Source organism: Stegostoma tigrinum, chromosome 9 (assembly GCF_030684315.1).
Source record: "Stegostoma tigrinum isolate sSteTig4 chromosome 9, sSteTig4.hap1, whole genome shotgun sequence".
Taxonomy (NCBI): Eukaryota; Metazoa; Chordata; class Chondrichthyes; order Orectolobiformes; family Stegostomatidae; genus Stegostoma; species Stegostoma tigrinum.
Genome location: NC_081362.1, coordinates 68,079,623 through 68,093,190, shown reverse-complemented (window position 1 = coordinate 68,093,190; position 13,568 = coordinate 68,079,623).

The following is a 13,568-nucleotide window of genomic DNA, read 5'->3' as shown; positions in this document are numbered from 1 at the left end:
AGATTGCTTCCCGTGGTGCATCTATAAAAATTAGCAAACGTTATTATGAACAGACCCAATTTCCTTAGCCTTCTGCCGAAGTAGAGACGTTGGCTTGCTAAGGGAGAAAGAGGAACATTTTAAAAGAAATGCAAGGAGCAATGTGTAGCATATAAATAAGAGCACTGACAATTGGAATGATGCTTGTTTCTGTTCTTATTCAGGCCTCAAACTGAAAATGACTATGTTAATCATCTATAGTGTTTGGCAGGCTTTTGGCCATATTCAGGTGACTCGTCAGGGCCAATCTGTACCCAGATAGTTCTGCTGTAAATAGGATGACTGCACTTTGGCCAGGTTTCTCATTCAGAATTTCCTCTGCTTGCATTTCAATCCATTTCTGATACATGTTTACTTCTGTACGAGTTACATCATGATTTATTTTGGTGCTCCAGATGCAGTGATTTTGGGCAAGCTCTTTCCAGGCCTCACAGCCAGTATCAAAACTCCTAAGTGAAGTCTTCAACATGTCCTTACAGCACTTCCTTTGTACGCCAAAAGTGAACCTGGGAGTTTCTATCCTACAGGTCCAATGTCTTAAAGCCAACACACTCATGACTGAGTCCATGCCAGACTTTGGATTTTCCCAGATTTCAGACATGGGGCTTGTAACCATACTGGACATCAGGCTAACAAACTAGACATATTCCCAGGCAACCCAGCAAAGATTATTTTAATTGTAGGTTACTGTGATTCTTGCTTCAGTGTTTGATGACAGGGGTGGACTAGAACTGATGGGAGTTGTTGATCAGGAGGTAGTGCGCTGAAATGAGGGAGATCAATGTTGTTCATACACTCCTTCCCCTAGCTTTGTACTCAAAGAGATATTTCTACCAGATATTTTTTCTGGTAGAAGTTGGGCAGTGGATCTCCTTAAAGCTTGTTGCTTATAGCTGTGTTGTCCTTGGCAGCTGCATTCAGAGCAAACTGTGTTAAAGCAACAAAGTAGATAATAGGCCATTTACAGGTGGCTGCAAAGACAGCAATGCCTATTTGATGCTCACGCGCATTTGATATTTATAGCAATATTGCAGATGAGTGTCTGCCTCAGAATTTGTGTGCACTGCCAACCATGTTAGACCCCTCTAAATAAGGCAAGTCGTAAAGAAAATGAATATCAAAAATATTTGATTTTCACACAACTTTTGTTTCAGAAAGCTGTGTTCTATACAATGATCCCTTATACAGAGCTTACAAGCTCTGTATAACTCTGAGTGTGATGTCTCAACCACTTTCTCCAGATTCAGTGGAAAAAATTCAATGAAATGTAGTGCTCTTTTTGAAGCCAGCTCCACAAGCATTCAGGTAAAATGCCTGTGCTGGATTTCCAGATGTTTGAAAAGTCCCACTGCCCAGTTCGGATTCCTCAATCTAAAATGGCCAATGTTTTAGGGAAGCCCAAGAAAATTCTACAAAGATACTCTGAAGCTCTCCTTGAAGAGTCACAGCATTGACATTAATGACTGGGAGAAGCTTGCAACAAAGCACTAAAAATGATACTAACTTGTCCATCCAGCTGCATCATGCTTTGAGTTGAAAAACCCTAATGATGAGGCAGAAACAGAAAGAAAATAGAGTAAATCATGCCATTTGGATTCTATCACCTTGTGGAACTCCTATTCCACATGCTCAAAAGACCTGTGCATCAAGAATTTGTCTCATGAAGAACTTGCAGCCCTGAACTGATGTCATCCTCGAAGTGAGGAACAGCTTAATAATGGTAATTTTTAAAGTGGGACCAGTGGCTCTCTGTACATTTCTAATGATATGTGTCACTGTAGCTACCTGAAAATAAAATAAATGTGTAGCTAAATGCTTATAGAGGCTTTGGGGCCACTAGGATTATGTGAAGGCAAGAAATCTCTCTTAGCATTCTTCTCTTTCATGCTATTACAGGAACTCCATAGATGTTAGAAGCTGTGAAATTCCTGCCAGTCGATCAAATGCCCACTTTCTTTGCAGGCCACTAAAAATTGGCCAAACTTCATTCATCCACAGTCTCACTACCCCAGTGGAAGCGAGGGTAAACCTGGGTAAAGTGAAAGGGATGGCAATAACACAAATTGTGTTTTTGTTCCCTTTTCCTCATTAAGCCATAATATAATAATAATCCTCTGTCTTCTCTCTGACAAGCTGTTGGCCATGGTTCTTGCCAACACTAATACGATTGAATCCTTTGAGGTCAAGACAGGAAAGCATCTTTGTCCCCACGCTTTTTTCCACCTCCATCACCACCATCCTTCACCTTGTCAAGAACAAGTTTCCCAGTGGTGTAGACGGTGACTGAGAGGGGATGGCAAACTTTTCAACCTCACCTCGTTGAAGTCGAAGAAGGAATGACACTGACATCGCTTGTGGAACTTCCGTACACGGATGTCAACGTATTGCTGCTCTCTTGTAACAGAGTCTTCAAATTGCATTTAATGCCTTCACAGAAGCATACCAAAGATTTAATCTCAGCCTTAACCTCAAAAAGAATCAAATCCTTCACCATCCCATCCCAAGTTTAGTGCTAGTCTATCTGTCCATTAAGGTAATTGGAGAAATCCTCTCAAATATAGAACATTATCTCTATCTGAGAAATTACCTCTCATGTAAGACTGACATCGATGTAGAGATTCAACATCACATCCAATCTGTGAGTGCCAACTTTGGACACCTAAGGATGAGAGCCTTTGACATGCTTATTGATACCAAGATCCTTGTGTATAAGGCAGTCATCTTTATGACTCTTCTAAAAGGGTCTGAAACTTATGTTTAGACCAAGTCTATACCTCGTATAAAGACTATACTATGTATAGATGCAAACTCAAGACCTTGGAGAAGCACCATCAATGTTGCTTGAGGCAGATTCTCCGCATCAGCTGGGAGGACAGGCATATAACATCAATGTCCTTGAAGCATCCAACTGCACCAATATTGAGGCCATGATCAACTGAAACCAGCTCTGCCAGACTGGCCATGTGTATAGGATGCCTGAGTTCTAACTAGCAAAGCAAATCTTTGCTCAGCTCAAGGAAGGCATTCAAATGACAGGAGGACAAAGGAAGCATTTCAAAGACTCCCTGAAGGCTTCCCTCATGAATTGCAACACAAATGTCAATGCACGGGAGACCCTTGGTCAGAAGAAATCAACTTGGAGGGAAGAACTGTATGATGGGACGTAATTCTTTGAGAATTTGAGCCGGTGGTAAAGAGGTATGGAAAAGGAACTGGAGCAAGGAATGCCAATGATCTCAAGGTCAAGGAACACTTCTACCTTCAATAAAAACCTGACAAATGTGTGGTCAGAGATGTGGCTCTAGGATCGGGCTCATCAGCCGCACAAGGACCCAGAGAAGCCATGACCAGTGACGTGGGAATTTCTAGGTGGGCAATCATACACATTAGCGAATGACTGTCAGCGATTGAGAATGAATATGTTAATAAGATGATACGCCATAGTACAGTACCACAGACCAAGAAGAAAGGGTGGAATACTGTGCACTAATGAAAGAAACTTGGTGCACAAACGTTGTGGCCACATAGACCATTTGCAGCTGCAAATTTCATGTTTCCTGGAAGTTCAAGCCAGTAAATTTATTTTCAATTTTATTGCTCAAAAGAAGAGGAACTAGAATTGCTAACTTTCTGGCATTAATGTATTAATGTAAAACAAAAGTCTTCCAGCAAGTTAATTCTCAGAAATGACAAGATTCTTCTCACAAAATTGCGCAACTTATGACAGCATGTGACTCAGAAATATGGCTTGAGCCATACTTTTAGATTCACAATTACTGTTGCACCTCATAAATGTGCTGGAAGATAAAACCAACTATATTATGCTAAACAATGAAAACAGAATTTGGAGTGTTCCATGATGATCACATTACATCGGTTTTGTAGTATTTTCTTTCCATAACTGACTGAATGTTTGCAATCAAAGAAGCGTTATTACCTCCCTTTTCAGAGACTAATGCCGGGAAATGACTTCATTGTGGATGCTGGGTGAGAGAAGGACCAATCACACTTGTCATGCCTCCCAGAACTGCAAAGCCTGCCCAGTAATAACAGACCAAGTTCACGCAACCACTTGGATAATATCCTGGGGGAAAGTGGAGCCTCATCCTGCTGCTGGATTTCTACCAGAGGCCAACAGGGAACTCACTATATCAGAAGCCACTGCAGTAAACATTGATTGGTAGATCTGGGATTCAGGTGGTGATGAGCTCCCTTCATTCAGGTAAACAGTACCTGACTGATGGATCTGATAATGGTGAGTTGGGTGGGATGTGTCCACGGATAGTCAACACTTGCCCTTGCTTCTGACACTACACACTTCTGCCAACCTGACGGTGATCCCCACATCTGCACCCCAGTCTCTGCTACCTCCAATCAGCCCACTCCCAACTCTCCCCAGGAATTCAGCACCAAGGCTTTGTGAATACCTGAGCGCAATGCTGGCAGTAGCCACCACTTTTGGTAGTACTGGTGGTACTGGATTGTAACCAGCCTATTCGAGGTTTAATTTGACTTGAAGGCTGACACTGCCCAGATAAGTAATTGGCTGCCTTCAAAAAGCATTGGACCACCCAAAGAAAAGTGATGCAGGTTGAAACAATATTGCAGCTGATGGACCGGATTTCCTGCCCTTCCCTCGCCAACATTAAATTCTGTCCTTCATTATTGTTAAAAGGCACATATCAAAACATCAAAGGAATAAGTAGACCAAAGGCTCAGCAGTGCTTGAAAGGAAAGCAACTATTTCTGCACACTGTGAAGACTATCGACAGATTAGGGTGATCACCTAGCTTTGGGATAATTTGGTGTATAGTATAATTTGGAACCATTGTTGCTACCCTTATTTTACACAATAGTTTATTAGAAAACTGCACATGCTAAATCAGAAAAGACAATGATATGTAAAGTGTTAAGAAAGGGATCTAAAATAAAGCTTTCAAATCTTTTATTTTCTTAAATCCTGGACTACTTCACAATCAAATTATTTTGAAGTATTATTGTTGAGATACTCAGGTAAAATTATTACTTGTTACTCAATTTATGTTTCATTTTTGTCATATCAACATATCAAGTCATTTGGATTACAGTTGCTGGCTGGTAAGTATGATTCAGTTATAAATAATCTTTGAGTGTCCTCAAGTTTAGTGAGCATTAAGCCCTCCATTTTCCAGAATAAATGTAGTTTGTATGTATTAGTAAATAAAGTAAAATTGTTTTGATGAGCAGTGGTGGGAAGGAAATATCTTGCAAATATTTAACATACTCTTGAAGCTTAAATAAATAAATAAATAAATAAGCAGCTGAGATTAAAATGTCTGAGGGGTCTGGGAAATATGTCAATGCTCTATGCCGTGCATTACATTAAGATGAATATTGTCTCAAGCAGTGACATATACAATGAATATCAAGGCTGCATATGCTATTCTGTTAGTGTAGGCAGTGCAACTTTTACCACTTTATACATAAAGGAATTGGAAAGATACATCTATTATAACTCACCTTGGTTAAATAGTTTTTATCTAGTAGTGTATTCATTAACTAAAAACCTAGATTGCTTTACAAAATCGATCAATGCTTCCTGAAACCAGCACTAGATGACAAACAATAAACTAGCCCTTTAAGAATGCCAATCTGTACAGTTATTTGAATGTTGGGCATTAGAAGCCTTTGGTTATGTAACAATGTCTTCCTGCATGTCACTGTGTAAGAATAATGCATGAAGCAATTGTCAAATTGCTCCTTTCACAGAGCCCAATGTAAAACAGACAAATCAGTCGACAGGTTGGCCCTGTCCAAAATGGGTGACAGGTCAGTAAAGTGATTCATTTGCATGCCAGTCCCTGGCAGCCTGAGGCTGCCTCCAATGTTTGTGCAGGCACACAAGAGGGAGTCTTACAAAGCACGATGAACAAGTTGCAGAACAGGGTGATCTGAAGCAATTAGTTTGGAGCAGCTACAAGACTTACTAGAAAGCAACTCTACTGCCAAACAATATTCCTTTGCTAGCATTTACCCTCTGAACTGGTTCACTCAGAGAATGTCATCGTGACAATTGAACAGTGCAGTTATCAAATTAGTGGATGTAGTAGCAAGGCCAAAACGGAATGGTAACTGAATGATAACATTACTAGACTATTAATTCATATAACTGGACTAATATTGTAGAGCTATATGTTTAAGTTCCACCACAGGTACGGGAATTTAAAATTAATCAACAAATCTGCAATAAAAAAGCAGGTCTCACTTACACAATGATAATCATAAGACAACTGGATTTTGTCAAAACCAAAAGATTCACCAATTCCCTTTCAGACAAGGTAAACTGCTATCCTTCACCAGCCTGAGCTTTGTGCCACTTCAGGCCTACACAATGTAGTTAACCACCTAACCATGCTGTGAAATGGTCTGGCAAGTCACTCAGTTGTGGAAAACCATAACAGAAAGTTAAATAAGATCAAAACTGAACTGATCAACACAGGCACCTGGAACAACAAAGGCACATTTTGCAGTTAACCGTGCAAAGTATTCTTCACTAACATCTGGGAATTGTGCCAAATTTGTGAGAGCTGTGTCACAGATTCATTAAACAGTCTGATGTATTGATACTTACCAAATGATGTCTTACAGCCAACATCCAACACTCTTCCTACATTTCTCCTGGGTAAAAACAAAGTGCTGGAGAAATTTAGCTGTGGTGTACAATCAGGAGGGTGTTGCCTTCAAAGTCCGATTCTGGACCTCATGAAGTCTCATGGCACCAACTGAAACCTGGGTAAGGAACTGCGTTGATTACCAGCAACTGCCTGAATCCTAAAGGACATACTTGCTGGACTGACCCTGCAGCAGATAATGAGGGAACAAGAGGGAAAAACCTTTTTGAACTCATCTTCATTAATATGCCTGGCTGATCTTCTCCCTCCATTCCACCTTCCCACAGTATCACATAGATCGTAAGAAATAGGAACAGAGTGGGCCATTCGGCCCCTCAAGCCTGCTCCATCATTCAATAGGATCATAGCGGATCTGACACTACTCACACCCGCTTTCTTTCCCTTACCCAATAACCCTTGAAGAATCTATCTAATTCATCTCTAAAATGCACAAGGACTTTGACCACACAGCTGTCTGTGTGCCAAGGAGTTCAAAAGACTGTCAACCTTCTGAGAGAAGAAATTTCTGCACATCTCAGTCTTGAACTGGTGCCCCTTTATTCTGAGACTATCCTCCTGGCCCTTGACTCTCTCATGAGGGGAACCATCTTCTCAGCATTTACTCTAAGTCCTTTAATAATCCTTTATGTTTCAATGAGATCACCTCTCATTCTTCTAAACTCTATTGAGTAGAGTCCCAACTCATTTAACCTCTGCTCATAAGACAATCCCTCCATTCAGGGATCATCTGAGTGAACCTTCTTTGAAATGCCTTGAACCATGTTCCAGTAATATATTACCCCAATTCCATGAGTCCTAATAAAAAAGAATTCTCATCTATATGATACCCCGCAGTTTTTAGATGCTACACAGCCAACAAATCATTTTGAAGCTCAGTTATTGTTGAATCAAAGTAAGGTGACAAAAATAGAACATAAAGCTTCCATTACAAACATACAGGTATGTGAAAGCACAAAATTAAAACTGTATATACCTTCTGTACAATGAAACAACTCATCGTAAGAAACAGGCATGCTAATAGATACAAATACAAAAGCTGCTGGAGAAACTCAGCAGACCTGGCAGCAGCTGTAGAGATAGAAGTACAGTTAATGTTTTGTGTCCAGTGGCCTCTTATTATCAGGGGTCTTTTTTTTCAAATAGATGCAGATGTACTGGAAATACTCAGGGATGTGTAAAGAGTACAATGTAAATGTAAAAACAAATAATTAGAGCTAATAATATGATGGTGGTATATGTTTTCTGACATTTTCTCAGCCAGAAATGATATGTTCTGGTGAAATACACTCATGTTTTATGACACCATCATTCAGGAGCTTTGTTTTATTATAATTGGTGCCAAGATTTTTCTGATTATTTATTCCTCAATCAGTGTAGGCCTCACAGCTGTCTGGAAAGGAAGAAGAAGGTAAAAGGTGAAGTGACAATGCTAGATGGCAAGGTAGTGATGTTAATTATGTGGAGAATAGAATAATTATTGAAGAATTCATTTTTTAACTGAGGTTTAGATTAGGAATTGAAAAATCACTGTAATTAGTGAAACGAAATAGCTACCTCTTATTGGCTTTTGTTTATTTAATATGAATTCTTTTTTACAATAACATTTTAAGCAATTGTCATTTTCTATCTTCACTTGACAGAATACACAGTGACACTGAACACTTATGTCAGCATAAAAGTGTCATCTACCTGTTCTGCAAAAAAAAATGTTGCAGGCTGCAATTCTCACTAAAATTCAGATCAATAAATGAAATATTCATTTTAAGAAACAGTCCATGATAGTTAAATAAACTTTAGAAGATTTATTTTTTTCAATTCTGAATCTTTTAATCTCTTTGGTATAAACATTATTCAACTAAAACTGGAAAATGGCTTTGGATTTCACTCAAGTAATACTTTTAAAAGTTTTATTGTTATATTTTAAATGGTGCAACAAACAGTTATAACAAGAGATCTTTTACTTTTCACCATGTTCTCACTCATCAACCCACTGTCCAGTTTTGATGAGGGCAAGGCAAATACATATTTTTCAACTTCCTTCACCAACCTATTTATTTATTTACAAATTTATTTACAAAAACTGAGTTCAGGATCTTTGAAGCACAATTAACCAATAAAGCTTTAATAAGACTTTATTCACATATATAACTAAAGATAATTATTAAAATTAGAGACACTAAAAAGTAAGACATTTAAAAAAAGCAGAGTATTCCTGCAGTGCTTCCTTTGGTTAAAAAACAACTATTTAATTGCAGCGTTGAAGTTCCAATGTGCTAATCACATCTCATTTGAGAACAATTTGCACTCAATTCACATGCATGCCACATAAGCACTTACATCTGTTATCCGAACTATTTTAAAGTGCTCAATTACGGCTATGGAGCTATTAATTTTATTATTGGATTAACAACATTGATGTTCCTATGTTTTTGTATCAGCCGAGACAAAAACATTTTATTGTAAATCGGTTAGAATTTTGAGTTTAGCATCCAATGAACAAAACAAATCTCAACTAGAATTCAACTACACACTCCTGAAATTATACTCTCATTTGTCCAGCACCCTGTTTTTACTCCAATCAGGGTTATAACATAGACCTGTGAAACAAATGTCACTATTGATTGTAAAGCCAGCTATAAAATTTTGTGCAAAAGATGCAGGCATAATCCTCAATAAGATGGTAGTGTAAAGGTAAAATTGCCATACTCATTCTGGACCATAAGGCCGCACTGTCATTAGAGAGGTGTCTTGTGCTGTTTTAACCAGCGGGTCACCATGCCTCAGACAATAGGAGTCTAAAATCCTTCATAGTATCCCCAGGTGGTGTTGGAATCAAACCCAAACTGTAGGTGTTACTCTGCATTGCAGACCTGTTATCCAGCCAACTGCACTATATGCCCTAGGCTGTTAAAGAACCTAGACTCTTTTTGTTGACTTAGCAACAAAATAACCTGAATTAAAAACAATATTTTGCTTCTAAAACATGTTATCTTAAAGTTCAATTAACAACATGCACATATTGCAACAAAGTGGTCATAAGAGTAAAAGATTCCATGGCTTTATTTAAGAAAAGAGCAAGGGTTGAATCTGTGATAATGGGAACTGCAGATGCTGGAAAATCCAAGATAACAAAGTGTGGAGCTGGATGAACACAGCAGGCCAAAGAGCATCTCAGGAGCACAAAAGCTGACGTTTCGGACCTAGACCTCAGGTCTAGGCTTTGTTATCAAGGGTTGATTCTGTGTTCTGGCCAATATTTATCACTCACTCAACATCACAAAACCCACATTATCTGATAATTATTGTATCACTGATTATGGGGACATTTGTTAATCAAAATGCCTGCTGTGTTTCCTATAACTTCACAGTAACTACACTTCAAAAGCACATAATTGGCTGTAAGGGCTTTGAGATGTCCACTAGTTAATAAAAGTGCTAAATAAATGGAAGTATCTTTTCTACTTTAAGCATTCACTTTTTAAATTCACATTTAGGATGTGAACATGACTGATTAAGTATTTATTGTCCATCCATAATTGCTGTTGAAAAGGTAGTGATAAGCACCTTCTCAAACTGATGCAATCCTTGGGGTGTAGGATTACCTACAATGTTGTGAGGAAGGGAGTTTCAAGCTTTTGATCCACTAGCGGTGAAGGCTAGGTAAGTTGTAGGGAGATTGTGGGTGGTGCTTTTCCCATGCATTTGTTGCCCTTCTAGATGGCGGTATCACAGGTTTAGAAGGATGATCCTCAATGTTTACTGCACTGCATCTGTATCTGTTACACATTGCTGAGACTCTGCGCCAGTGGTAGGAGTGAATGTTGAAGGTGGTGGATGGAGTATGAGGCAAGCAGATTGCTTTGCCGTGGGTGGTGTTGAGTTTCTTGAATTCTGTGGGAACTACAGTTCTGAGGAAGGGTCACCGGACCTGAAACATTAGCTCTTTTTTTCTCCTTCACAGATGCTGCCAGACCTGCTGAGCTTTTCCAGCAACTTTGTTTTTGTGTCTGTGGGAACTACGCTCATATAGGTAATTGTTCCGAAATCCACTTCACTCTTTGACTTGCGCATTGTAGAGACCGGAAGTAAGTTACTCACCACAGAATTCCAAGCCTCTTATCTGCTGTTGTAGCTATAGGATTTATATAGCTGGCCCAGCTTAGCTTTTGGAAAGTCAGAATACTGATAGTGGGAAATCCATTGATAGTAATGCCATTAAATGTTAAGAGGAGATGGTTATATTATCTTTGATGCTTGTGTATCAAGATATTGCTTACTAATTTTGGTAAGGTCTTGGTGCAAATGGCCTTGGGTTGCTTCAAAATAGTTGGAGTTGTGAATAGTTCTCAACATTATGTGATTATCAGGGAGGCAAGGTATTTGATGAAATAGCTAAAGATGGCAGGGTCTTGAACAATGTGTAAGAGCAACCTAAGAATTTTTGCGATACAATGGTAGTTCCCCTACCTCTTAGGCCTAGTTTATTTCTTCCCCCTAGTTTCAGGTCCCACACATTCTCAATCTCTGTTCGACCACATCTGAAAAGGTTGATTACGAATACCTGTGAGACCAGCCCAGAAAATTATTTGAATATTGCTAGAGGCATGTCATCTATGATGATTAGTAGGGAAGACCAAAACAGTGAATTAGTAATTGAATATTCTAAAATTCCATTTGGTTATCTTTAGGAATCAGGGAATATTTTCAATAGACAACAGACAATAGACAATAGGTGCTGGAGTAGGCCATTCGGCCCTTCAAGCCAGTACCACCATTCATTATTATCATGGCTGATCATCCACAATCAGTATCCTGTTCCTGCCTTATCCCCATAACCCTTGATTCCACTATCTTTAAGAGCTCTGTCTATCTCTTTCTTGAAAACATCCAGAGAGTTGGCCTCCACTGCCTTCTGGGGCAGAGCATTCCATATATCCACCACTCTCTGGGTGAAGAAGTTTTTCCTCAACTCTGTTCTAAATGGCCTACCCCTTATTTTTAAACTGTGTCCTCTGGTCTTGGACTCACCCATCAGCGGAAACGTGCTTCCGGCCTCCACAGTGTCCAATCCCTTAATAATCTTATACGTCTCAATCAGATCCCCTCCCATCCTTCTAAGCTCAAGAGTATACAAGCCCAGTCACTCCAATCTTTCAACATATGATAGTTCCGCCATGCCGGGAATTGGCCTTGTGAACCTACGCTGCACTCCGTCAATAGCAAGAATGTCCTTCCTCAAATTGGGAGACCAAAACTGCACACAATACTCCAGGTGCGGTCTCATCAGGGCCCTGTACAGCTGCAGAAGGACCTCTTTGCTCCTATACTCAATTCCTCTTGTGAGGAAGGCCAGCATGCTATTAGCTTTCTTCACTGCCTGCTGTACCTGCATGCTTGCTTTCATTGGCTGATGTACAAGAACACCAGATCTCGTTGTGTTTCCCCTTTACCTAGCTTGACTCCATTGAGATAGTAATCTGCCTTCCTGTTCTTGCCACCAAAGTGTATAACCACACATTTATCCACATTAAACTGCATCTGCCATGCATCCGTCCATTCACCTAGCCTGTCCAAGTCACCCTGTATTCTAATAACATCCTCCTCACATTTCACACTGCCACCCAACTTTGTGTCATCAGTAAATTTGCTAATATTACTTCTAACACCTTCATCTATATCAATAATATATATCGTAAACAGCTGCGGTCCCAGCACCAAACCGTGTGGTACCCCACTGGTCACTGCCTGCCATTCCGAAAGGGACCAGTTTATCACTACTCTTTGCTTCCTGTCAGCCAGCCAATTTTCAATCCAACTCAGTATTTTGCCCCCAATACCATGTGCCCTAATTTTGTTCACCAATCTCCTATGCGGGACTTTATCAAAGGCTTTCTGAAAGTCCAGGTACACTACATCCACTGGCTCTCCCTTATCCATCTTCATAGATACATCCTCAAAAAATTCCAGAAGATTAATCAAGCACGATTTCCCCTTCGTAAATCCATGCTGACTCTGACCTATTCTGTTACTGCTATCCAAATGAGTCGTAATTTCATCTTTTATAATTGACTCCAGCATCTTTCCCACCACTGACGTCAGGCTAACCGGTCTGTAATTTCCTGTTTTCTCTCTCCCTCCTTTCTTGAACAGTGGGACAACATTTGCCACCCTCCAATCTGCAGGAACTGATCCTGAATCTGTAGAACCTTGGAAAATAATTACCAATGTGTCCACAATTTCTAGAGCCACCTCCTTAAGTACCCTGGGATGCAGACAATCAGGTCCCAGGGACTTATCAGCCTTCAGACCTAACAGTCTATCCAACACCATTTCCTGCCTAATATCAATACCCTTCAGTTCGTCCATTACCCTTGGTCCTTCAGCCACTACTGCATCTGGGAGATTGCTTGTGTCTTCCCTAGTGAAGACAGATCCAAAGTACCAATTCAACTCTTCTGCCATTTCCTTGTTCCCCAAAATAAATTCACCCATTTCTGACTTCAAGGGCCCAATTTTAGTCGTAACCATTTTTTTTCTTTTCACATACCTAAAAAAGCTTTTACTATCCTCCTTTATATTTTTGGCCAGTTTTCCTTCATAGCTCATTTTTTGTCTGTGTATTGCCTTTTTAGTTATCCGCTGTTGCTCTTTAAAAGCTTCCCAGTCCTCCGGCTTCCCACTCATCTTTTCTATGTTATACTTCTCTTTTATTTTTGTACAGTCCTTAACTTCCCTCGTCAGCCACGGCTGCCCCCGCCTCCCCTTAGGATCTTTCTTCCTCTTTGGAATGAACTGATCCTGCACCTTCTGCATTATATCCAGAAATACCTGCCATTGTTATTCCACTGCCATCCCTGC